Source organism: Temnothorax nylanderi, unplaced genomic scaffold (genome assembly GCF_030848795.1).
Source record: "Temnothorax nylanderi isolate EJ_2023f unplaced genomic scaffold, tnyl_v1.0 TNYL_tig0039_pilon, whole genome shotgun sequence".
NCBI classification, from domain to species: domain Eukaryota; kingdom Metazoa; phylum Arthropoda; class Insecta; order Hymenoptera; family Formicidae; genus Temnothorax; species Temnothorax nylanderi.
The window spans coordinates 1,216,983-1,237,279 of record NW_027249101.1 but is presented as its reverse complement, the minus strand read 5'-3'; the positions used below and the strand labels follow the sequence as shown (position 1 = coordinate 1,237,279).

The 20,297-nt window shown below is 36.2% G+C and overlaps 2 protein-coding genes across 9 annotated transcripts in view; one reads left to right on the top strand and one right to left on the bottom strand.

Moving 5' to 3' along the window:
- Positions 1-11,091, bottom strand: part of Fmrfar (FMRFamide Receptor) — a 53,201-nt gene extending 42,110 nt beyond the window's left edge. Inside the window, exons 1-3 of one of the 8 annotated variants that reach the window (XM_071704230.1) lie at positions 10,796-11,091; positions 9,982-10,080; positions 9,219-9,809 (exon numbers count right to left, since the gene is read on the bottom strand). The gene's annotated coding sequence lies outside the window, so the exon portion shown is untranslated. Of the gene's footprint in view, positions 1-6,839; positions 7,485-9,206 lie in introns of those variants that run through there. The other 7 variants (XM_071704226.1, XM_071704227.1, XM_071704229.1 and 4 more) reach the window with 7 other exon arrangements.
- LOC139771448 (uncharacterized) overlaps positions 1-20,297 on the top strand; it is an 84,119-nt gene that overhangs the window by 25,146 nt on the left and 38,676 nt on the right. The gene's annotated exons all lie outside the window — the stretch shown is intronic.

Here is a 20,297-nt window from a genome sequence, read left to right as displayed (position 1 = left end):
TGCTTTGTGGCAATTGGCAATCCTTCACATAGGTTTCGATATACTTGAAATGATGTAGGAGTATAAGTAGCAAATTATATCTTCGAAATATTCATAATATTACTCAATTAGTTGACTATTAAATTACATTGATAAAATTAAAACGAGCACTAAACGTTTAATGTTAGCTTATTTGTGGAGATTAATTCGAATTACAAAAGTACAATTTTTTAGAATTTGTACACAAAATCTACATGATTTATTAAATTTGTACTATTAATCCTTTAGATTTTTTTGTTTACTCTAAGTTTTATTATCACTATATATTCTTATTATAAAGTACTTCAGAATTTCTTTTTGTTATTTTTGCTTAAATAATTGCTAATTTGCTGGATCAGCGCTTTTACGAAATTGCGATAATTTCGTGAAATCTCTCTTTCCTTCTCTTCACTTTCATATTTAATTGAATCGGCTAGAATTAGTTAAATTACGTGTTATATGTAAACGCTACTTCAATTTGCCGGTAGCGAATTGCGGTTCTAGACTCGCAAGGATGTGTTCCTTCCGACTATTTGAAACATGCGCTAAAGATATTCACTGAACAATTTGACCAAATTACGTAAACGCGCAATGAATAACTTCCAGCGCGATTGCGGTGAAAGCTCTTCGAAAGCGGCGAATGGTGCAATTGAAAGTTTTTCCCGATTGAACAACATTTCGGAAGCAGCTCTCGTTCGCCGCGGGTGATCAAGGAAAACACTATACCGTCTCTATCACCCAAGTCTGATGAAATAGTCAATTCCGTGAGACATGTTTTCTATTTTAAGACTGACCAAACCGGCCACTTACTACGTTTACGCGAGCGTTACTTCTGGTAGCAACTTACGATAATTCCTTCGCGTAAACGGGATTTTGTAGTAACTTACGATAATTTACTCCGCGTAAACGAGTGAATTATCGTAAGTTATTACAGAAGTAACGCTCGCGTAAACGTAGTAACTGTTATACATCTTTTATCAGCTTTAATGTCCGTATAGAAATTGTATTTTAATATTTCCATATTGGAAGTTATTGAGAAAGAAAGCCACAATTTTATAACTAATTAGAAATTGATTCTTGCTCTTTATTCTGTTTTACGAAGGATCTGAGAAACTTACGTGCGCCACGTAAATTTTACAGACTGACAATGAGAGTCAAATAGAGCTCCTCGGGATTGCGACTCAATGCAGTTTGTCACGAAACTTACTGTTCTTCCTTACAACGATCGTGCTAGTTAAAAAATCGAGATAAAGGTTAGATCGCCGGGTGATTTCGAGCGAGGACTCAAGTTCCTCAAAAAGAGCTCGCGACTAACAATCTTTTGTGTAGTTTAACAATCTTTTAAGAGTTCTCGCGGATGGTTACTAACCGCAAAAATCAGATCAAGAGGTTTGCTCCAGTTTACGCGTCTCCTTTATCTTTGAGATGTTACAAAGAGAACTGAACGAAGTGGTTTTCAGATGCGAGAGAGTGAGAGGGGCAAGAAAAAAGGTCTCCCTTGTGTCTTATAACAGGTGGGATTTACAATCATGGATTGCCGCTCCGGGGAACGATCGTAAAATGATTTTATCGAGAGATCGATTTGTTATTCGTGAAATATCTCATTTCACGTATCGTACGAACCGGAAAAAAACGAGGCGCGACACACGCCACAGGCTTTATTTTTCCGTTTTCGAAACTCGAAACGGCGCGTCGAAAACGGATTTATTGTGTTTCGAAATTTAGTGCCTATACGTATTGAATCACGCAAACGAGATTGAAAAGGTATTACTTTCTCGGATTTGCACTTTACAAATTTAACCTGCACTAAACTTGCGCACAAAAATCTCATATTGCGTATCAACGATTAAATGAACTTTATCACGTTACGCGCGTATGCGTGTGTTTTCGCTGTTTCACGCACTCGATAAGTAACAATTTTTGTGCCTCGATACGCCGCAACTTTTTGATCATTTCATCGTTCAGCTAGCCGCGTAGGCAAGTAAAAGCAGCCGCAGGTGGCAGAGCGATAACAAATAAATTAATTCGCCAGTGCGCGATTATTTTAACGAGACAATACTTTGCACCGTCATCGAGCAAAGTTAAATAAATAGCAATTAGATCGCCGTAAATGTGGTGATCGAATTTACTCACCCGCTACCGCTGCCTCGCTGCTTCCTGACGCTGCGTCCCGTGCCATATTGTTCGTTTCACCCACGAGAAAAACGCGAAAAGAATTAAGCATCGCTAAATACGATCGCGCGTGCCAATTAATGAGAACTAATTAGTGAGAACGAATACTCTTACCCGACGGGGTTTACGAAGGAAGAAAGAAACGCGCGCGCGAGTGACGCGGAGGGATTTCGAGCGACGCGAAGTAAGCGGCGACACTGGCGCCGAATGTATCGCGACGCCGAGAACGGCTGATCCTTACGGGATTATCGGGAGATCGGGACGGGGCAGAATCGAGATTAGATTATTACGTAAACAAGTCGAGATCTTCCGGGCTTTCTCGGGCGCGCGGGCGGATGACGGGTGGGTTTATTTACGAAGCTATTCGACGACGCGCGTACGTACGTCCTTTGTTGTGACTGGCACGGTCACGGTCGTGACTACTCGTGACGTCACGGCGCGTCGCGTCCCCGAACCCGAACCACGCAGTGCGTAACCGCGTTCGGTGAACCGCGTCGCGTTTTTATTTTCATCGCGATCGCGGGCGAATACGCAGGAGTGCGTTCAAGAATTACGCCTAGGCACACCTAGGTAAAGACCCGTGCACATAGAAAAACTTAAGCAGTATAAGCAAATCAGCCAATCACAGTCAAGAACTCAAGGCATAAGCAGTAGCGAATCCAAACTGTTGATTTCCTTATTGCTTACGTCTTTTACTGCTTAAGTTTTTCTATATGTGCCCGGGCGTTACTAACGCTATAGTGTACGTGACGTAATTCGTAAACTGTAGCTTAGGTCGGTATTCATAGTCGGATCTTATTTCGAGACCGTCTTAATGTCTTAAGGCCGGTATTCATAGTCGGATCTTATTTCAAGACCGTCTTAAGTAATGTCTTAAGATGCTAATACGGCTCTGTGATTGGTTTATAACATCTTAAGATTGTACTTAAGACGGTCTTAAATATAAGATCCGACTATGAATACCGGCCTTAAGCCTTGTGTCTTAAACCTTGTGGCTTAAACCGAAACTCGGACGCAGTTTTAGCATCGTGGACACAAGGCTTTAGGCCCAGTTTCACAAGTGTCGGTTAACTTTTAATCTTAGATTAACTCACACTCTTCGTCTCCTTCTAACGTCCCCCTTAGAAAGAGACGAAGAGTGAGTTAATCTAAGATTAAAAGTTAACCGACACTTGTGAAACTGGGCCTTAGGGCCACTTCGACCGAAACTCCGATTAATTTAATCGTTGATTAGTCCATTGGAAATGATCAATCGCATTTGCTCATTAAAAAGATTGACAAATGCGATTGGTCATTTCCAGTGGACTAATCAACGATTAAGTTAATCGGAGTTTAGTCGAAGTGGCCCTCAAAGCCCCTTGCACAATGCCAGGCAACAGGCAATAGGAACAAGGAATAAGAAATCAGAAATCATGTATAAATGCAGAATAAACAGTGACACAGGCAATAGACACAGAGTTTCCGTCACGTTGGAAATTCTGTGCCTATTGCCTGTTGCCAACCAATCATAACATTCGAATTTTTTTGGTTGTAATTAACGATTTTTTGATTATTTCCTGTTCCTATTGCCTGTTGCCTGGCATTGTGCAAGGGGCTTAAGAGTTACCCGGGTTGAATTTCTGAACGCGGCCCAGGTGTGCGGACAGATGTGCGTGAGATATAGATTCTCGAATCGATTCGCGGCGATCGATCCATCGATTCGACTCGGCAGTGCGGCGATCTCCGCGGAGCCGTCGCTGCCGCCACGGCGCGAAGTTGGCCGCGCGTGACGCGATTTTTTCGCACTGGCCGCATTGGGGAATTCTTCCGTCGCCGCCGTCGAGGCTTCGCGTCGTCGTGTTGCTCGCTCGTTCCGATCGCATCGCCGCGCGTGTAATGAACGTCGAGAGTGCCGCGAAGCGAAGCCGTCGAGATCGTTAGCGACGGGCAGCCAGCCGCGCGTTTCTCATCCGTTTGTGCGTGTGTGCCAGAGAAAAAAACGGCGAGCGATCGATTTCCGTCCCGCGTTGCCCGCTCGTCGAAATCACGTCGCGAATGCCGTGATTGTAATGCTAATTAGCATACGATTGTAATTAACTGCGCTTTTCCGATCGATGCGTCAGCAGCGTGAGCGAGTGTTCCGGAACAATGGAACAGTTCGGCGGGGGCGCGACGGCGAGGCGTACAATGGCGGTGGTTGCAACAGCGGCGCTGCAGCGGCGAGGGTGCCTCGACGACTTCACTTGTGAGTGAATTCGATTTGTACTATATACGTACATTAGCCGCGCGATTGATTCTTCATTCGTCCGCTTTAGATCGCGGATGCAAGAAGAGCGTCGCGAAAATAATTTCGCGAATCTAGCGGGATGATTGTGTGCAAGGCGAGGTTAAAAATTCAATCCTGATGGGAAACGCGCGATTGAATTACTTCGCAGAATACGACCCTTCGTGTCAATTTCCCGGCCAAAGGTCAATTCGCGACCGTTCAGTCGCAATAATCGACTGATTCGCCGTGGATTGATTTTGTTCTTAACAATTGAGAAATATAACTCCTCATATTTACGTTAAATTTTGTATTACATGAAAAGACACAGTTAACCGAACATTCTTTTGTTATAACATACAAATTCCTCTGTATTTTGTTAGAAGATACTTTAAATAAAAAATTAAGCGACAAATGATCGCTGGAAAATCCCGTTTAAGCAATTTTAATTTTAAATTTAGCGAAAAATGTATGTCATTGAAATTTAATGCGATCAGAGAATAATTAATAATAATCGGTAATAATCAGTCAAAGAAAATTTTTAATTCTAAAAACCCCTGGTGATTTACATAATTTAATTTCTTTTATTTCGTATTGCGTAATCGGAATAATAAATAATGAAAAGAATAAAATATAGTCACGATATTTTCGAGCTCCCGCTGCCATTTGCCATTTACGTGCATCTGTTATTACGTTAATCCTATCACAGAACGAAAGTTGTATCGATGAAGTTAAATTTTCGCTCGATGACTTATTAAAGCCTGTTCGCTCCAGTTTTACACCAGTTATTTCGTCATTGCTGATGCAATTGCAGCAGTTTAACGAAAGCGTGACGATCACGTCTTCTTTAATTAGCCATTAGGAAGTTTAAAACTGATCCTGCTTTCGTTTAGTTTGCTAATGAAATTTTGGAGAAATGATACGCGCGCAATGACCATGGCGGTAGGAACCGGTTTCATATGAAGCGTCCTCTTCCGTATTATCACATCAAAGTTTGTAAATTAATTTCATAAAATATCCTTTTTTCATTAGTGTAACAGAGATAATATATATTTATAAATTATTTATATACAAAAAAATGATTATACAGTTTATTTTTGCTACACTGAAATGTTAGAGAATAATTTTTCTGATAAATTTCTGAGTTGATTTTTAACGAAAATTTCATTAAGTAATATATTAAATATAGAAAAGATATTAAAGCCAGAAAAGGATTTAATAATAAACGGATATGAGACACAATAATTTTCTTGGGCAGCGTGTAAAACTTTTACTCATGGTATAGAATAGAATTTTCTAATTTTCCCTTAAAATTGGAGTCAAATTTATTTTACAGAACTTCTAGAGATAGTTGCGCAAAGTTAAAAATTAGATTTTTAAATTCTTCGATAAATTTCAAATGCATAATTAGACGAGAGCTTCATACAAGGTAAGTCCGAAATAAATTTTCCTTAATAAAATTTTAGATACAGATATTTTAGATATTATAGATATTGCAGATGTTACAGTATATTTCCATATATGTAATTTTGATCTAACCAGGATTAAACCATAAATCAGATCGTTAATTAATTAAAGCTCTCGATGTACTTAAGTCTATCGATCCGATCATAAATATCGGTTGCATAAATGCTCTGGTCTTATTTGTATTACACACACAGCTGGCTATTTATAACTGGTCTCTCTCTCTCTCTCTCTCTCTCTCTCTCTCTCTCTCTCTCTCTCTCTCTCTCTCTCTCTCTCTCTCTCTCTCTCTGAGGGTTAATAATCTAAAAGGACCTGCACGTGTAGATATAGACATTAAGAGCTATGAATCCTTAGAGATCTTCATTACTGTCTTTAAAGGTCGGTTGTACTCTTGTCGACGCATTATTATTCATGACTGCAATGCATTAAATTCGTTTTTTAACTTTTCCACTGGATGTGTTAGAGACAAGGACTGAAACAACTGCTGACAATAAATATCAATAGATTAGGAATTAAGCTTTTATTTTAAAAATGTAAAATCAACAATAAAAAAAGTTTGTCAACAGAATCTTGTCTATTATAAAGTTAATTTTATTTAATAGAAAATAATACTTTATTTTTATTCTCGAAAATTAAGAACTTTGTTAAGGAGATGCCAATTACATATTTAAAAATTTGACAATAACGAATATTATAATTCAGAATACTTTTTTATAATCACAATTTTTATTAAATTTATTAGTTTTACCAAAATCAATCATCTTTGATCATATAGACTAATCGACTCTCTATTCTTATTTAGCAGTATATTTCTTGAATAAAACATTTCATTTTTGCAATATTATCGTTAAAAATTGAAATCAAGCATTAAGTGTTGCAGATGAAGAAATTAAATTTAATTAATCACATTTATCTCGAGTCATGATGTTAAGCGACTTACATTTGAGATAGAACATATAATTTCCTTTTGGTGATTGTGGTTGGTTCTTTGATCATGAATTCAAGACCATGTCATTTGTGATGTTTCGTTATACATATGTGCAATTCTCCGTCGTATATTCTCTGTCTTTCTCCTCTGACGTTTGCCTCTTGCCATTCGTTGCCTTATTATGCGATACGATCGGAAGTTATAAACAAATGTATAAAAATTGCGATTCTCTTTATCGTAATCGTAATTTGTCACTCCACTTGTTCGCTTTTACCGCTTTTCCCGCTCATAATTCAATCTTGTTGGCGACGCGACGTTTATTTCCTGAATGCTTCCTCATTACGTCGTGCAATTTTAGATCGCAATAAGTCTCGTCAAAGGTCGTAGATTTTTGTGTGTGTGCGATCGCGTATTTTTACGGAAAAATTTATTTGAAGGAAACGTTGTGTATTTTATCCGTGTCACTTTTCTCGTTTTGTATCATTGTAATGATTTTCGCTATATTTAGTTTCAATAGCTCGCTTTATTATGTTGTATGCGCGAATATAGGATATGAGATCACGAGAAAAATACATCAAAGTATCTACACATTTCTTTAAATAAAATTATTATATAGCGTGTGTTTGACCTTATGAGCAACGTGGGGCCTCGCGTTATCATGGAGTAAATTGTCTTTGCGTCGTTTTACCGGTCGTTTTTCTTGATGTGCCTCGTTCAAACGGTATAATTGATGCACGTAACGTTTCGCTTCAAGAAAAACGGCCGGCGTATGCCTCGAAACGATGCAAAGACAATTTACTCCATGATAACGCGAGGCCCCGTGTTGCTCATAAGGTCAAACAAACGCTGTATAATCTCGAATAGGAAGTACTTCCCCATGCAGCATTATACTCTCCAGATATCGCGTCGTCTGATTATCACTTGTTCCGGTCGATGCAGCACAGCCTCTCCGATACATACTTTATTTTTTACAAATGAAGCAGATGCTAAAAAATGAGACAACTTCATCGCGTCAAAAGACGAGACAAGTGGTAGATGCAAATGGAAAATATTTTTGTGAAAAATTTAGGCGGAAACTTAGTTAACTCCTAATATCAGTTTATTTATAATGTAAAATTTAGTCTTAACGTAATAATTTTTTTGTTATCGATAAGTTGAGTATATTGAGTCAATGTAATTTTGCTTTATATTTATGTAACACCAGAAGAATTTCTTTTTTAAATAGAGTTGCGAAACTATATAATTTTCATAAAATAATTTTTCGTGATTTCTTTCGTGATTATTTCGACGTCATGTAATATTGCGAAAATAGGTTTTTTCGATATATGTCAGGAGGCTAAGCGTTAATTCGAGGGTTAAGCTGATGGTCGAACAGCCTCGTTACTCAAATGTCGAAAAAAGACGTGAAAGAAATAGATATCTGAGATGAGCTGCTTTTTTCGGGGAGTATAAATTCTGATTTTCCATCAAATTCATTGGGATATTTTCTTCATAAGTTACATTATATAGTGGACAATATATAGGTATACATATAGCCATGATAAGATTTGAAATACCAAACATAATACATGAAAGTCACAATGCTTTATTGTAGAGAGCGTCCGGATGAAAAGAAGCCATTTTGCGTCTCAATGAACTAATGCCCTACGCAATGAAGGGAATACTTTGGCTTATGAGCGATGATGCATAATGTGTTCTAAAGTTTCCATCTAAAATAAAATTTTTAACTAGATATTATTGTCACATTATCGGAGACAGCATACTTATTTTCAATAAAAAATGAGTTTAATGAACTAAATTATCCACAAAAAGAATAAAGTTAGATATAAACTTTCGTTGTGTAAACTGATTTTAAAATTAATATCTGAAATATATATCTATGTCTTAATTATTTATCTGATGTTTGTATCTTAATCAACTTTCTTGCATCTGTTAATAATATATTTAAATTACCACAATTGACAGTAAAAATTCTATCTTATTGACTGATATTCATATATGGTACAAACGTACAAAATTTTAGCTTTGCAATAATTTTTGTGAATAACTCTTGATCTATTTTTAATATTTGCAACAAGATTGCGCTGGAAAATCTAATTTTGCATCGAGAAATAAAGTGTCTAATCATGAAATTTTTATATGATGAAAAATAAAATCTCGTCCATTCTCTCAGAGATTATCACGATTATGTCGAAATATTGCTCGCGAAAAATTTACGACGGCATGTAACAGCGTCGCATGCTATTCATCCACAAAATTGCTGTGCTGTTCGCATTATAGAATGTCGTGAAATTTTGTACGCGAAACTATTAATAGACTAGTGTCACGTCCGTGGCGGACGCTACGCGATCTTTCGCGAAATCTCGATTGGGGTTTCACCTGCATAATCACCTGTCGTTAGTCTTCTCGTCGATCATGCGACACTCGAACTTTATCATTGCGTCACCTGACATTCTCATCACCGTGAGTCGCGTCTGTTCGCGTGGGCATATAGAATCAAGTGTACTTCGCGTCACTTCCACGACATTGGACTTAATCATAACTTTGTCTATCAAGAGCAGGGAGAATCGCGGAACTCGCTTCTGCTGATACACTTCGCTCGAAAATTTTAGGAACGTCTCGCAAATTTCGCGCTCGAAGATATCGCTGATCCTTGCTCATCGATGAGTCACTCCGCCTTCCTCGAAGGGGGTTTCTTAGCGCTCCGGTATTGTCCACAAGCACGCCAATCACCGATTTGTATCACTTAATCTCGCTCGTGAGTTCCTCCTCGCGCTTTTAGTGAGTCACACACTTCTAGAATTTATATTGAATTAATTCGCAGATTTACAATTCTGATTCATTTTGAATCGAAGAGCTAATGAACTGTGGGTCTTGATTCACAAAAAAGTTCACAAAGTTTCCCTTGTTTTAAGTAAATCCTTTTATTTCCTGAAGAGAACTTTTTAATTAACTTGTATCTTCATTGTTGTATCGCATAATCTATCTTAATGAGAAATAAAAGGAAGAGTCTGTAATAATCTGAGGATTCTTGGAGTCTCAAGTAAGATTAGTTTTAATTCTTAAAAAGCTCTCGGTTGATCGTCTTTTGTATAACTTGGATGTTTCTAAGACACCATTCATTAATACACTTGTTTCTTCGTGAATGAGTCACCTTATCTTCCTCAAAAGGAAAGAAAAGAAGTCCGTTGTCTCCGAAGGATAATACTTGTGAAGCTTCCTTGATCAGCTCAGATCAACCTCAGGTTTTTCTCTTAAAAAAGTTTTCGATTGATTATTTTTCGATCCCCCGGAATATTTTTGTAGTAGTTATCCATTAATTTATCATTTCTTCGTCGAAAGAAAGAGAAAATAGCTTTACTGCTGAACATATACCAGATGTCGATTCACGTTAGTTGATGCCACTGTTTCGCGGTATTCTTTATCCATTAACGATTATGATGGTTATTATTAAAGTCCGCATGGGGTTTGTATCGTCTCTAGTAAAGTCTAACGAAATTTTCGAGATTTTATCAATAGCACTTATTCTTCACGTCAGATTTTATTTATTCTATCAATAATCCTAATACTCCACATAACAATTACTCATGGTATAAGCTTAATTGAATTTGATTGAAATTGATTTTCATTTACTGCTAATTCGGTAAGCGCACATATATAAGCTCGAGTATGATTACCAATCATTAACAGTTTCGAATCAATATTAATCTTGCTGGTGACCACTAGTAATTAACTATCCAGAAAATGTTGGCCATGGTACTGGTTAATCACAGTCTGTTAACAATCTTAAATACGATCATTACTTTTTTTACGAGTATTCTGCTTTAATCGTCTATTAATAATTTTATCGGTAACTGTTTATTAATAATCCTATTGCTAAAAATTAACAGTCTTTTTTGCAATAATTCGTCTTTATTTCTCATTATTCATTGTTTACTATTATTAATTATTTATCGTCGATTACACACTCATTAATAAGTTCATCGGTGACCATTTCTTAGCATGACGAACACTGGTGATTTTAAAGCCAAAGAATCTCAACGACGCACTATTTCTCGCCAATCATTAAATATTTAATTCTTTTATTCCACGGCACGTTCTACTCCGTGACGTTTACTTTTGGCCGCTACTCTCAACACTTTCCTCCGAAGCTTTTTACTACGATCGGCGGCGCGGCGTTGCTCGCTCCGACGGAAGGCGGTAAGATCAACAAGCGGTTTCGGAGCGCTCTCGCGGCGCACTGAAGTGCGTCTAGCCAGGAGAAGAGGATCGGCAAGCGTCGCGGCGCGTAGCGTCGCCTCGCGTCGCACCGCTACGCGAATGGTCGCGAGTGCGACAAGAGTGACCCTGGCAGTGAGTGCCGCCTGCGCACTCTCGCCCCCGTGTTGTGCCGGTGCTCTCCTCTCCCGGTTCTTTCTCTCTCGATCTTCGGCTTCGCGTTATTCCTCCGCGCCTCTTTCACCCTTTCGAAGGATCACGCGACTTATTGTTAGCTCCGACTTGACTTTCGGAAGCCGTCTCCGTTCTCCCATCACGCGTGCACATTTCTTTCTTTCTCACGTCTGTACGTCCGCGCGTTCGTTCGCCGGCCCGTTTGTCTGGCTCGTTCCCTGCGCCATTCATACGCGGCATTATGGGTGCTCTCAAACCGAGCGTCGCAATACGCTATAGTTTAAACTTAAAGAACGTAAATAGAAACTACATTCTCTGTCGTATACATGCATGCGCCTGAATCCGAGATACTTATGTATCATTTCAATTTTTTGCGCGCGAGAATCAAATGAGACGAGCAAGAAGGGCGGTACGAATGCAATGGGATTTTGATTCAGAGATTACATTTCGACGAGATTACATTTTAATTAAATTCGATCTGCAGAGCGACCTGTTACCCTTGATAATCTCCGAGGTGGTAACGACTGTTGCCTCTGACTTAAAAGTTTCTTACTACGTTTCGCACTTGATGTTATTATTTATTTCTTGTCTAACTCTTGCACCTAATCTGCTCTCTCTCTCTCTCTCTCTCTCTCTCTCTCTCTCTCTCTCTCTCTCTCTCTCTCTCTCTCTCTCTCTCTCTCTCTCTCTCTTTGTGTCTTTTAGATTTCCCTACTACTTCACATTTACTCAACGTGTATAGGAAAAGGATTGCTGAACGATATCCAATAAAAAAGATATTCAATCACCTTTCTTGTTTTTTTTCTTTAAACTTATTTTCACTATTCTATTTCAATTTTAATCTCCTTGAATGAGGAAGAGCGAAAATATCAGATTCCGAGAGATATTTGAATCAAGAAAATTGCTAAATCTCCATAGAACAACGCTAAAGGAGTCTGTTGGATATATTTTCTTCATGCTTGAATCTAATTTGATCGACGATCCATGAATCGACCTTTAACCATTCATATATCGCGTGGATTTAATTCTCTTGCTGGTTTTTTCGCTTTATTTTATGTCGAATGTTTGGTACGGAAAAATTAGTTTATCCATGAGTCCAGTTCTTTGAATTTCTTGTAAAATAAACATTTTACAGGAATATTTATTCAGGAACTGAATCGCGCAATTTTTGATTATGCAAACGTTTGCACAATCTATATTTTAAAATCCATATATTAAACGCTACTTTTAATTGCGTATCGCATACTATTAATATCAATCGTCGATATCACCGAACTGCGCATCTGCGCATCTGCGATATTTTATAATGGTGTTTATTTAGATTAATTAGGAAGTTATAACTCAAATGTAAATTCGTACATATTTGTAAAAACGAGAAAAATTAATTTTTTTATAATGATTTTAATTCTTATGATCTTAAAAGGCTTGCAAAGTACAAATTATATGAAGTTCAAAATATTCGATTATGAAAAAAATTCAGCAAATAGAAATTTTGTAACCTTGTTCATTCACAAACATCTGATATTTAAAAAAAAATGTTTTCATCGTCATTTTAAACTTTGACCTTTGCACTAAAGCGATACTATTTCCTACTCGAGTTTTTGTTTGCTCGCATCTTTTTTTTTATATCATGCGCTCCTGTATTTTCCTCTCCGATATTTTTTTGGCGTTTTTGTCCTCGCATTTTTGTTCGCACGTATTTCCACTTGTTGGAGTTTATTATATGAGCTCCAAGATATGTCCCGTTTCAACATATCCCTTTTATGATTCATCCAATTTCGTCGCCCTTTTTCCTGTCTTTTCGTTCCTTATTTATATGTCAGGCGTGAAGATGTATTGACGTATTGATACGATGCCTCTTTCCCCAATCTATATAGCTTATCCTCCTAATTTTGATTTTTTTTTCTTTCTCTTCAGATTTCAACTTGCAAAAATCTTCATCCGTTAACTCAAATCTTGTTCTTATTTAAAAACAAGTAAAAAATTATGCAAAATAATAAATAAAATAATACACTTTTTAATATTTTAATATTTTATTTTTACTATTACTTGGGCTAAAAATAAAATTGCTCTAAACATGTTTCTAGAATTTTACGGAAATTATTATAGAGGATGGTTTTACACGTGTTTTACTCATGTACGTTATTTAACCCAAACTGATAAAGTAGTGATTTAGATCTCTCTCTGAACACGTATGCTTATATACTTATTCTGACGGGATTTGACCCAGAATAATAAATAGATATCTCATTCCCCTCTGCCTTTTTCGTGCCCATCAATATGATAGACAATCTTTCCGAGGGCACGAGGCAACGATTATCTTTACACGATGCCACTAACCGCGGATTTATCCGTGGCGTAAATCAAAATAAAGTCCGAACATTGGGCCGGGAGAGCCGGGAGCTCACGATCTCTATGGTTAATTCCGACTGTGATTTATCGTGGCATATCCTTTGAGTGATCGCGATAAACCTCAGCATGGATTGTACACGATAAAGCGTTGGTCGTCGAATTACGAGACCTGTTCCAGTATTTATCGCGAATTGTTTTACGACACCACAACATAAGAGTGAGAAAGACGTAAGAGTAGAAAGCACATTGCACGAATACGTATAATATATGTATATATATACCTGTATTCGGAAGTGGCGTATGTGATATACAAGTCTAAACCGTCGATTATCGTCGATTATCATCGCTTTTATCGGACTTTTCGTACTCGAAATTAGCCTTGTCGTAATATCGATTTCAGTAACAGAACTACGTGCTCAGCGAAGAGTAGATAGCGATGTAACGCTGTCACTCATGGTTATAGATTAGTATAGTATCGATATACGATTCAATAGGAAACGCAATTTCTTGATCGTAGATCTATCTTTGTAAGAGTATAATCGACACTATTTGAATAGGGGCGAGAAAGTACGTAGTAATACATAGATAACGAAGTGAAAGGACCGATAGATGCATAAGAGAACTTTGAAGTTATTGGAATTTGCTCGAGATTTAGAAATAGAAATAAAATTTTTATTAAAAAATGTGGCTTAGAGAAAAAAATGTTTTTATCTCTTGATTAGAGAAATGCATTATTCTTTTTTATTCAAACTTTAACAAAGGATTGTTAATATAATTAAATATCTAAAATTAATAACAAGACAATAAAATTGTTTTAATTTTAATTTTAATATATTCTTCATAAATATAGAACTGCTCTTCCCGAGAAAAAAATGGGTATAGTATGATCAGATGTATAAATACATTATTAGATATGAAAAGATCTAAATAACATGTAATTTTATATGATTATACATAATCAGATCCAAAATTTCGGATCTGATTATGTATATATAATCATATAAAATTACATGTTATTTAGATCTTTTCATATATATCTAATAATGTATTTTTACATCTGACTATATTATACCTATTTTTTTCTCGGGTTACATTAAATATATTCTTTAAATATAGAACTGCTCTTACATTTCTTTTACGTTTTCTCTGTTAAACTTAATGAATGAAGTTTCAGTTGCAATGCTTTTATCATAACCCATCGTGCAATTTTCTTTTCAAAAGAACGAGCTCGAGAGAACGGTTGCATCGTTATTTATCATACCGCAGTAACATTAATTATGTTTCGAGTAAACGTCCATAGGAAAGCGATTACCGATAAATCCCGCGTGAGAATGGTATTGTTGTATTATTCACGAGACTAGATTAATTGCGTTGTGTCACTGATCAGCAACAACCGATGTAGGTATTATAGTTTTCTAGGACTCAGATAACGCACAATAAGGCAAAATTACACAAGCTCGCATTTAATGATTGTCCCGGTTGAAACGTCCGATGGATAAGCTAGTTTAAATGTATTGCCAGAGGCAACAAAGCTAAATTAATTAACGATCATATAAATTGAAATGCACGATGCTCTTATTGTGCTATAGCAAATAACAAAAGACATAAATATTGATAAGTAAATTAAATAAGTAAAATATAATAATAAGAAGATAATAAAAAAATAATTATAAAAATGATAAAGTTTATTTAATAACTCATGTGCATTACAGGCGTAGAATAAAAATTTGCTATAAATTTCGGTTTGCAAACATTGCAAGACAGTTAATTTTGCTTACAATTTCTTAGAATATATCTTGTACTTTGTGCTTTAACCGCTTATTACATTTTATCGAGCAATTCTAGTATGCATAGTCATATAACTATATAGCGAATATTACACAGTGTAGTACGGAAATTGCGCGTATGATTAGTTGTAGCAATCGATTAATTGCAATGTGGAGATATAATCGACTCCAATCCGCGCTATTCTCGCAATTCTCGTTATCTTTTCCGGTTTTCGATTTGTCCGATTGCTATACAAAATATAACGTTTCACGTAATTGATTCCATACTATATCGCTTTAATCGATGAAGTGCCACGCATTATATTCGCCTATCAGAATACATGATTAATCAAATCATCCTCTAAGTTACTCATTGTAATGCATCTGTATACATAATCAATGTGATATTATACAACACGGCTGCAATTGCGGTTGCGGTTGCGATTTGTGCGCCAAAAGTTATTAAAAGTACTCGCGGGCACGACGTTTGTTGGCTGCTGAATGTAAATCGTGCAAGAAAGTTGCACGTTGCACGTGCGCCAGCAGCATGATTTTCTTCAGATGATTTATTCGCTACGACCGTCGAAAGATATTCTGAAAACTCGCCTTACTTTTTAGATACCTTTAACATTGCCAAACTTTTAAAATTGGCATTGGCAGCCATATAGTATTTAATTATTTCACAACAAATTAAAATTTTTAAGAATACAAAAACACTTCTACATTATTAATTATATTACCAACAACCCAGTAAACACTGAGCATCAGCCAACAAGGTAAATGCAATATATAACATAATTACCATATATTGCATTTGAGTGAGAAATTATAACATAGGTGTATAATATAACTGATACTCGGTGTTTACTGGAAATGTTGTACGCTTCTGAAAATACTCTTTTTTATTTTCATATAGTTATAGAAGGGAAGAAAAAAATTATTTTATAGAAATTTATGACAGTAAGAAGCAAAGGAAAGGTATCTTACATCGTGGAAGTATCTAAAGATTAAAGGAGAGACTGATATATATGGATCGATAACGGACAGATCGAATTTCCCAACCGTGACCTTTTTCCTTTCGCTATATCAACATCGAATTCCCATTTACGAGGGACGCGACAACGAGTCTCGAAAATTTTTCGGCGAATTATAAAGAGGTCTCTAGGCGAGTCGTGTATCGTTTAGGATTCCCTGCCTTCAAGATGGTCAAGTTACGAAAGCGAAGAAAGATTCCCTCGCGAAACACATCCTTATATCTTTATAAACAGTTTGGCTTACTTTATAGTTTTATCATGCGTACGATGTTTTACAACCTAACTAATAAATCATAACACGATGTAATTTTATGTCCTTGTAATCGTATTTGAAGTGCTATTAGTAATCATCAGCGTTGCTTGGTAGGCGACACACTTATAGGGCGTGCAGCTATTTATGAGAATGATTGTGGATGTAAATGGGTTAACGACGGAGAACTATTAGGTTGTAACACACGTTGTTATTTTCGTTGATAACTCGAAATACATGTATATGTGAGATACAGTTGTTTGATCATTATAAATTAAACAAATTTTGAGATACCGGTACATTTTTTAAAGTTATCATTAGTTCTTTTATCTAAGTGAACTATCGTGTTCACTATTCAGGTGAATTACTTATTGTTGGTATTGGATTAACTCTGAAATGCGCAATTTTTCGTTCGCATTCTGAGTTTTTTAAATAAATAATGATTACTTAAGTTAAAAAAATATTTAAAAATTTTTTCTTTATTAATTTTTAAAAAATAATTTAAAAATTGTTTACTAATTTTTCTTTTGCGACACCTAAAGCAGACAATCGATGAAGTTTATGCAGAGAAAGCCCTTTACAGATGTGCAAAGCGCTTTTTAATTCGAACTTCATATGGAAGAGTACACGGAGCATTGAAAAGTCGCTTTACATATATGCAAAGCTGCACATGTAAAGGTTAAATTAACCCTTTTTTTCCGTGTGTAATATCATGACCTATATATTTAGATATTCATATTTGGACATATCTAATTCAAATGTGAAGAAAACGTCGTTTGTTAATTGAAATTCTGATTTTTAGCCTCCAGCGTGAGAAAAACTGCAATATGTAATATAGTAACTTCGATACTTTATTTTTTTACTCTGAACTTTTTGCACTGTGCAAAGAAAATAAAATTGGGATAAAATATATAAAAATATATAAAATATACAAAATAATAAACAAATAATATGATTTAAACAAAAAAATAACAAATACTTTGTATTTTTTGCCTCCATATATCGGATATAAAAAATTAAAAGTAAAATATATGGTAATATGTGTGCAGAGACGGATGCAACTATTAGTCTACTTTCATTATTACAACGTTCTATTTTTCATTACAACAGTTTAATCGATAACTACCAAGAAATTTGGAAATTTTAAAAAATGTACGATCTGAAAATCTTTAGAACTGCAATTAATCAACGAGTCGTCAATTATTTGGCCGAAATTCAAAAACGCAAGAAATTTGTCTCCGAGCGCGTGAAAGAGAAGAAATATAACCGTGATATCTCTCGGTATTCGCGCACCAAACATCGCAACGGAAGAATAAGCGATAGCTATAATTCAACGCGGTCTCCACCGGTCACCGCGCCGCGCCCGCGCCGGTCCAGTTCATGTAATCACAATACGGATGAAAACTCGCCGTTTGATATAACGGATTGCCAGGATTTCAGTGGATATAGCCGATTTCTGAATGATCAAAACATTCTGTCAACTGCAGTGCACAAATCACTTGGTTCGTGAGAGATGTTGCCACTATATTGTGTATTTTATAATAGATAAGAAATATATATGGGAATATCAAACAGAATATAAATGCAGATATGAAATTAAGAGGACCGTTCAATTTAATCTTAATTGAATTTTTATAATATGAATAATCGCATGATCGAATTTTTAACTCATTGAATCTGTCGCGCGATCCTGCAGTCTGTTGTTCTCGTTCTAAATAAAAGATATCTATTTATATATTCTGAGTTAAAGATTACGATCAATGCGAAGAACGTAGGAATTGACTGTAAAATGTTCAATCGAAAATGTTAGAAAAGACGCGTATGTATATATATGCACAAAGGAAGCTGAGTGTCTTTCACCGAAGAGGTATTATATGTTCGTCTCTTCCGTTCGCGAATGTTTGGGGGAAGATTTTCTAGCTCGAAATCGCGTGACGCCATTCGCATCGTCGGTTCAATCGAATTTCTCGGAGAAGCTCGGAGAATTGTATTTTCTCTCGTACAGAACGAAATACCATATACAAGTTAGATTTACGCCGCGCGGAGTAACTTCAAAAGGATTATGCCGCAATATGGAAAGATAAGCGATTTTAACCGTATGTTTCCACGATTCTCACGTGCTCATGGATAATATAAAAAAACTTGATATTTTTATACATTTATTTATATTTAGTAAGATCTGATTCAACTCTCTCTATCTTTAATATATCAATCATTTTTATCTAATATCTATTTAATACTTGCACATTTTAATAATTGTGCTAAATAAAACAATTAATTAATACCATTCTTGAATTATACTCGCCGTTGTAAGCTTTAACTTCGATTTTTTAAATTTAAATAAAACTAATAATAATAATTAGTGCATGCAGAAATAATTTAATACAAATGAACAAATAATTTTATGCTCTATGTAGCTCTTGTGTAAGCCATTTATTTTAAGTAATTGTTAGCTTGCTAAATAACAAGCTATCTACGGAATATAACAGTTAGATCTTTTCGACATATATAACCTTCTCCATCGGTCGATTCCAACTTCTGCACACATCACTATATACATATATTGCACGTGTCAATATATGGGCATGACTGCAGCACGATAGAACGTTTGCATAGATATCGTTCGCTTAGATTCGTCGATTAATCAATTTTATGAGGCGCATATCTAAGACGGTACTATACTACAAGACCTGCGAGTAATTTTTCGCAGCCATGAGTTCAATCTTTTTAATGAGACGTTTCAGGAATTTCTCCAGGGGGTTGTCAAAAAATTAAAGTTTCTTTCTCTCATATTCATCCGCTTCTTAAATGACCAAATCAAATGGTTGTTGGTGCCCGCGATTCTCGGGATCCGTAAATCTCGTTTGTTTTTACAGAATGCAGCAGTTTTTCTTCGAGAATCGACTATAAATATGCGGCCAGACGATTCTGGCGATCGTGATCGCGCTATTCGTACAATAAACGAGAAGATGAAGGATGAACCGTTCGTCACCGTAGGCGGATGCAGAGCATTACTTTAACGACGTCTGAGTAGCTCGCCTCTTAAATCAACGCGGCGACGGTAGTAAGACAAGAAACAATCACGACGCGCTGTGATTTCATTTAGAAAAATATTTCCTGATTCGTTAAACGGACTCCTAATTTATACAATTTTATCAATTGCTTGCAACCGTATTTCTTTGCATTTTTTTTATTGAACATTGTTCAATTGAAAAGCTCATTTCTAAATCTTCAATTTATTCTTAAATCCATATTTAAAGAGAGATTCTAAAGATGAAGACTGTAGATAGTAAATTTTACTTCAGATATTAGCGTCGTGTAAAAATCAATCTGCCGATAATGGCATCGAGCTTTGGGCAATTTGCGTCACTCGTGCGCGATGTCGGCGTTTCAATGAAGCCAAAGGCAATCTGCGGTGAAGTGAAGCTTGATAAAACACTCGCGAACGCGTTAATTACATTTCTTTCGATGGCGACGCGCAAATCAACGATTACTCGCTAGAATGCCAATTTTTAAAATTTTAACCACGTTGCTACCTTTATTGTGCACCTTTTTCGAACGTCATCCTTCCAATACGATCACGTCGCTTGTGTTTACATATTTTTTTTATGCGACTCGGATCGTCTGTAAAACGTTACTGGCAATATTTATCTCGACCTTTGGTTATTTGACTGTT